Source organism: Spinacia oleracea, chromosome 2, assembly GCF_020520425.1.
Source record: "Spinacia oleracea cultivar Varoflay chromosome 2, BTI_SOV_V1, whole genome shotgun sequence".
In the NCBI taxonomy this organism is placed as follows: Eukaryota; Viridiplantae; Streptophyta; class Magnoliopsida; order Caryophyllales; family Amaranthaceae; genus Spinacia; species Spinacia oleracea.
Window position 1 is genome coordinate 55,847,794 of NC_079488.1, and position 6,434 is coordinate 55,854,227.

Sequence of the window (6,434 nt, forward strand, 5' to 3'; positions counted from 1 at the left end):
AGGGTTATCATTCCTAGAGATCTCATTGATGGCATTAGCATACTCTACATCAAACTCTCCTTCATACGAAGGGCCATAATCCACAAATGACAAGTTATGAACTAAAGGGAATGCATCGGGGGAATGATTATAGTCTTGGCAATTTTCACAAAAGAATGTGCCCGGAGGCATTGAGCCATAAGAACTAACCTTGCCCTTCCCCTTATTGAGAAGAGTGGCCGAAGGAGATGGAATTGCGGACGGAGATGGTGGCTTGCTTGCTGCACTTCCCGCAAATGGTGTATTCTCAAGCTTCTCTAATTGCGAGCTAAGCTTCTCAATCATCCGTGCTTGCTCTATGGCGTACACCGAACCCTTACCATCCTTATTCCTACTTTTCCCATCATAACTTCTTGCACCTACATGCCAAGATTGGTAGTTTTGAACTACATCTTCAATTATCTCCTCAATTTGATCTTCCGTTTTGTTCATGATGGGGCCTCCCGCGCCCGCATCTAAACTTGTTTTCGAGCTTGAACTCAATCCTAAGTAAAAGGTTTGTAGCAAAAACTACTTGGGAATCCCATGATGAGGGCATTCCCTTTGGTACTCCTTAAATCGGTCCCAAGCCTCAAAAAGCGATTCATCACGCCCTTGCTCAAATGATTGAATCTTGTGGCGAAACTCCGCCGTCTTCCCATGAGAATAAAACTTGTTCAAGAAGGCACTAGTTACTTCGTTCCATGTGCGAAGTGAGTTAGGCTTGACCTCCTTGTCAAGCCAATCACTAGCACGCCCAAGCAAAGAGAAGCGGAACAAAGTCAACCTCACATAATCCGAGGTCACACCGTTGTGTTTTATTGTGTCACAATAGTGCTCAAACTGCTTGAGATGCTCGTGAGGCGACTCATTGCTTTTCCCACAAAAGGGATGACTTTGCACCAAATTGATCAAGGCGGGCTTGATCTCAAAATTATTAGCACATGTTGTTGGTGCTTGAATCCCACACGTAGCCTCAAATGCTCCCGGTATTCCCAAGTTCTTAACCGGAAGAGCCATGTTCTCACTAGCTTGCTCACTCACTTCTTGTTCCGTGTCAACACTCAAAGCCTCAAACCTATTATGATTTGACGAGCTAGAACGAGCACGCCTAAGTCTCCTTAAAGTCCTTTCCAATTCAAGGTCAAGAGGATGGAGGATCCTTTGACGAGCACGTCCCCTATCAAGCATAAACACTCAAGAAAACCGTGAGCAATGCAAAGGAAAAACTAAAGCAAGAATGGAATATTTTTTTATTTTCAATTAATGAACTAGTCTAAACTAAACTCAATAACAACGACCGTTCCCCGGCAACGGCGCCATTTTGATAAGCGTGTTTTCTGTCGTTGATAGAAAACCACCTATGCAAACAATATTTATAAAACCACTTCAACTACCGGCAAGCGGCAAGCAAAGGGATCGTCCCAAAGAAACGGTGAATTATTGAGTTGGAAGTCAATCTAGTTCGAACAAAGGTTTGTTTTGAATTGTCACTTTTTAAGAGTCTAAAAACAAATAAAGAACTATGTAAAATTGAATCAAGAAAGGGAAACGTTAGGGAGTCGGGGATAGCCTAGGGAAACCGGGGGAAATCAATTCAACTATTTAGCAATGGTGATCATGCAACGAAATGGTGATTAGGAAAACGGCATCTAAAGACGAACCCGCCACCTCTCGGATAGGGAACGCTAAGCGTCTAATCCACGGAAGAGCTTTCGCCTAATCCTAGACTAAACTAACTAGCATATAATAGGTACCGCCATTTGATCAACACAAGATAGGTCCACAATGTCTTGCCAAACCTATCCTATGGTTCCACGGAAATCCAATCGAATAGCATTTGCAACTACCACTCAACTAGCATTGATTTCCTATCATCAAATCTTATTTAATCACATGAATCAACCAACAATCAATAATCTATTTCCCCTAATTCATCCCCTAGTTTCTCCCCTTTCCCTAACCTAAAACTACTCACTAATCATCCTAACAATCAAGCTATCCATTAGTTGAAAACTAGCTATCATGAAATTAAAGGAGAAGAAGTAGAGAATAGGAAACTCAATTGCACAATCAAATCAAAAACTAAAAATCAAAGTAACAAGCAAAATTGAAATCAAGAACTCAAGGTATTGAGGAATTGCAAAACAATTATCAACTAAGAAAGTGCAAGAATTAAAGAACTAAGAATTCAATTGCATAAGAAGAGAAGAGTTGAAGAAAATTACTGAATTGATGCTTGGAATTAAAGAGTTTCTCTCTCTAGATTGAAGAACAAAATCACAAAACCTCTAGAATTGAAAGTGTAAAAATATGAAATGTAAAATATGAAAGCGTACCATGAAAATAATCAAAAATCCTATTTATACTAAACCCCAAAAACAAGAGTTTTAAACTCGAAAATTGAATCCCGTGCAGCTGTGCGATCGGGCAGACCCAGGTGCGATCGCATCAGTGCGATCGTGCTGTGCATCAATGCGAACGGGCCCTGCGACAATTCTTCTCCTTCGTGCCGTGCGAACGTGCCCAACAACCGTGCGATCGCACGGATGTAACTTGGCTAAATCTCACAAAATCCTTGTGTGCTCGCACAGGAATTTAGTGCGAGCCCACCAAAATTCCGTGCGAGCGGGCACCTCTGCGGTGCGATCGCACAAAATCACTCATAGTTCCTGCATCGATTTTCCTGATTTGTGCGAACACACGAATTTGAGGCACGAGCGCACACACTGCCTTGACTTTTGGAGCCAACTCTGTAGACCCGTGCTAGCGCACAAAATGTCCGTGCGATCGCACGACACCTGCTCGAGCAAATCTCAGTTGTTTTTCCATCATTTTCAACATTATCACCTGAAAAGCACAAAGATGGAAAAGGGGAATAAAAGAACAGCAAAACTATATAAAACTAACAAAAAAGCATAATAAAACTCTATAAAATCCTAGCCTAGAGCGACATAAATGCCGCTCATCATCCACATCACCACCACGACCACCATGACCGCTGGGGCCCTCTCTATACCCACCGTAGTGGTGGGTGGGTGTGAAAGTGCCCATGGCACCAGGTACTCCATATCCCTCCGCGGGATACCTGAACCAGGAAGGGTGCTGGGCATCCTGAGGAACATAGCCCTGCCGGGCGTAATGATCATAAATGGGGAACATGGCTCACTGGTGATCACTCTCAAAGTGATCAAATATGATCTCGAGCCTGTCCAACCGCTCCTGAATAGAGCGCTGCTCCTCCTTTGGTGTCGGGCCACCCTGTGGCCTCCCCTCACTCTCATGACGCACCCTCCGAAAGTAGATGCGGGGCTCGGGCTCAAACTGGTGGGGCTCTGGCTGTGGGTCGGGTTGGGGTTCGGGTTCCTGCGGCTGCTCTATGTGCTCCCCAACAAACAAGTAGTGAGCCTGACCGGGTCTAAAACGGGTGCGGCCCTGAGAGTCAGGCAAGGTGAAAAGCCTACTCCCATCAAACATCCAATACATGACACCCGGGCGAAATAACCCATGCTCGCCCTGGAAGCGGCGAAGCCCATCAAAATAAGCTAAATCCAGCAAGTTGTTACCCAGTACCGGTATCTAGTTGGCCTCAACAAAGCCCACCGTGGCCATAGCAATGTGGGTGATCAACCCACCAATAGTGATGCGGGTGGTGTGTGTGCTAGTGGCCACCGAGTAGAGGTGGGAAGCCATATGGTGGGCCAAATTCATCACATACCTATCCTCCCCCTCCAGCACATAACCACCCAAAATCTCCAACTCGGTGCTCCTAATATTTTGGTTCTCGTCCCTCTCAAAGATGGTGAACCCCAAGAATCTGTAAAACACAATAGGAACAGGGTGTTGAATCCGGGAGGCATGAAAGTGTTGCATACTACCGGGCTCACTATTTTCGGTTAATTTTCCCCACATTTCACAGTTATTATGAGCACTCCCAGCCTTCCTACTGGGTTCAGTTGACAAACCAAATATTCTACCAAAATCACAAATGCACAAATGCACAACACGATTCATCAAACAAAAATGAACAGTAGAGACATCCCTATAACCATTCTTATTCCAATACAAAGAACTCAAGAACTCCAGTGTTAACCTCCTAAAGGTAAGACGCAACATACTATACATGCTTTTCATGCCAACACCATAGAATACCCGTTTTACATCATGTTCAATTCCTATCTCATGTAATGATTTCTGACAAATAAAACAGGTAGGAATTACCTCCCTCTTTTTGAGGTGGGCGAGTCGTTCCTGCTGCCAATTCGTAGTAATGATGATTTCCGGAAAATCCGGATCCGATTCGAACTGGGGCGGCGGCAGTAGTGGTGTTGGCTCACGAGCCCGGCTTGTGGAAGCCTCTCGTTGATTCCTTGCTGTGATGGTGCAATTCGTCTTGGGTCGGCTAGTCATGGTTGAACATTTGAGTTTTTGTGATTTTTGGGGGGTTTTGGGTGAAATAGGGGATTTTGTGGAGGGTGGAGATATCTGAAATTAAATGGGTGGAGGTTGTAGAGGGTGGTGAGAGGATGATTTAGATGTAAGGTATGTTGAATTTGGTGGAGAAATGAAGGAGATATGAGGGTTTGAAGTTTTGTGAAGTTGGGGTTTAATGGAGGAAGAGAGAGAGTTGAGGTTGAAGAAGAAGATTAGAATGAGAGGAGGAAGAGGATCCCGTGGCTTTTTACGAGTAAATTGGATTTCGCCCGATCGGGCAGCATTTCTCCCGATCGGGCGAAATAAAGAATTTCAGTTCCTTCGACGCGCGCCCGATCGAGCACTCCTTGCCCGATCCCGATCGGGCGGTTGCAAATCCCCCCAGACCCTCTTTTAACCTGAATTCCATCCTTGAACTTCCTTATGACGTCATCAACATCCTCTCGATCGGGCGGAATTTCGCCCGATCGGGCATTTCACTCGACATTCAGGTCGATCGGGCCTCCTCTGCCCGGTCGGGCGAAATAATAAGTCTTCCTAACTTTCGGTGCGCGCCCGATCGGGCAAGCCTCGCCCGGTCTCCAACGGGTAGTTTGCAAAGTACTCCGTTTCAGCTATTTTTCCGCTTTTTTGAACTTGGAGCCTTAGACCTGCACACTACTAAACATCCAAACAAAAAAATTCCCTCTTCTCACCCCTCTAATACCAAAAATTGCACTAAAACACACACCTAAGAAAAGAATTACACTAAAAACACACAAAAGAAAAGAAAAATTGAAAAAGTACACTACTAAAAGCGATAAATGGATAGTGAAGTACTCATCCCCCAGCTAGATTGATGCAATGTCCCCATTACACAATCCCAATTTACTGCGCAGAAACGAAAGAAGGGGATGAGAGTTATGACAACTCATCGAATGGGGGCACCAAAGATGGTGCCATCTGGTATCGAGTCAGTTTCCTTGGATGAGCTATGTGGCGCGGAAGGTGACAAATCGCGACCCCGATCATGAATACGGTGCCCACCGTTGACAGAGTTTTCGGCCTTTTGGGTCACAGAGTCATCAAGTCGTGCCCCTTTTTGAGTCCATGCTATGGAGTTGATGCTCCGGTCACCTCCACCTGCAAAGCAATTCGAAACATGTGCTTTCTCCGAAGAGTTGTTAGAGGTAGTATGAGTCAGTTTATCATTGAAATAATCATTAGACACATTGACACCACAACATGACTCCTCTATCATGGGACTCTTAGAAACATGGGTTAAATTGAAAATAACTTTGTCATCCCCCACATTTAAAGTCAGCTTGCCATTTTTGACATCAATGACTGCCCCTGCAGTGTGTAGGAAGGGTCTACCTAATATAATGGGAATCTGTCTGTCCTCTTCCATGTCCAACACAACAAAGTCAACATGAATAAAAAATTTACATACTCTAACAGGCACATCTTCTAGAACACCTAGGGGGTATTTCACAGATCGGTCAGCCATTTGCACAGTTATGTTGGTAACTTTTAAATCGCCCATGTTCAATTTAGTGTAGATAGATAGGGGCATGTGAAGGAAATAATGCCCTTGGTCCAAGTATGCATTCTATGTTAAGTCTAATAAGTGCGGTTCAGTATTAATTAACAAGTTAATAATTCAGTGAGATCAAGTGAGCTGAAAGCCTAGCTAGAGGCCGCTTCAGTTCAAGTGGAATTAATGATATTAATCCACAGCTTACTCTTGACTGAACCCGTAGGGTCACACAAATAGTACGTAAACGGATCAAGTATTTAATGGCATTAAATACTCTATCTATGGATATTCGGAATCGACGGATCTTGGTTTCAGTGGGAGCTGAGATCGTCACAAGAAAGAAATGAATACTCCGGAAACGATGATATTGCCGGAAACGGAAATATGAATCGTATCGGAAATATAAATATTATCCAAGTCGTAGATGTTGCCGGAAACGGAAACATGGTACGTATCGGAAAAT

At 44.2% G+C, this 6,434-nt stretch overlaps 1 pseudogene; it reads left to right on the plus strand.

Moving 5' to 3' along the window:
* Positions 1 to 559: 559 nt before the first annotated feature.
* On the plus strand, positions 560 to 660 carry LOC130468286 (uncharacterized; annotated as a pseudogene).
* Positions 661 to 6,434: the final 5,774 nt, after the last annotated feature.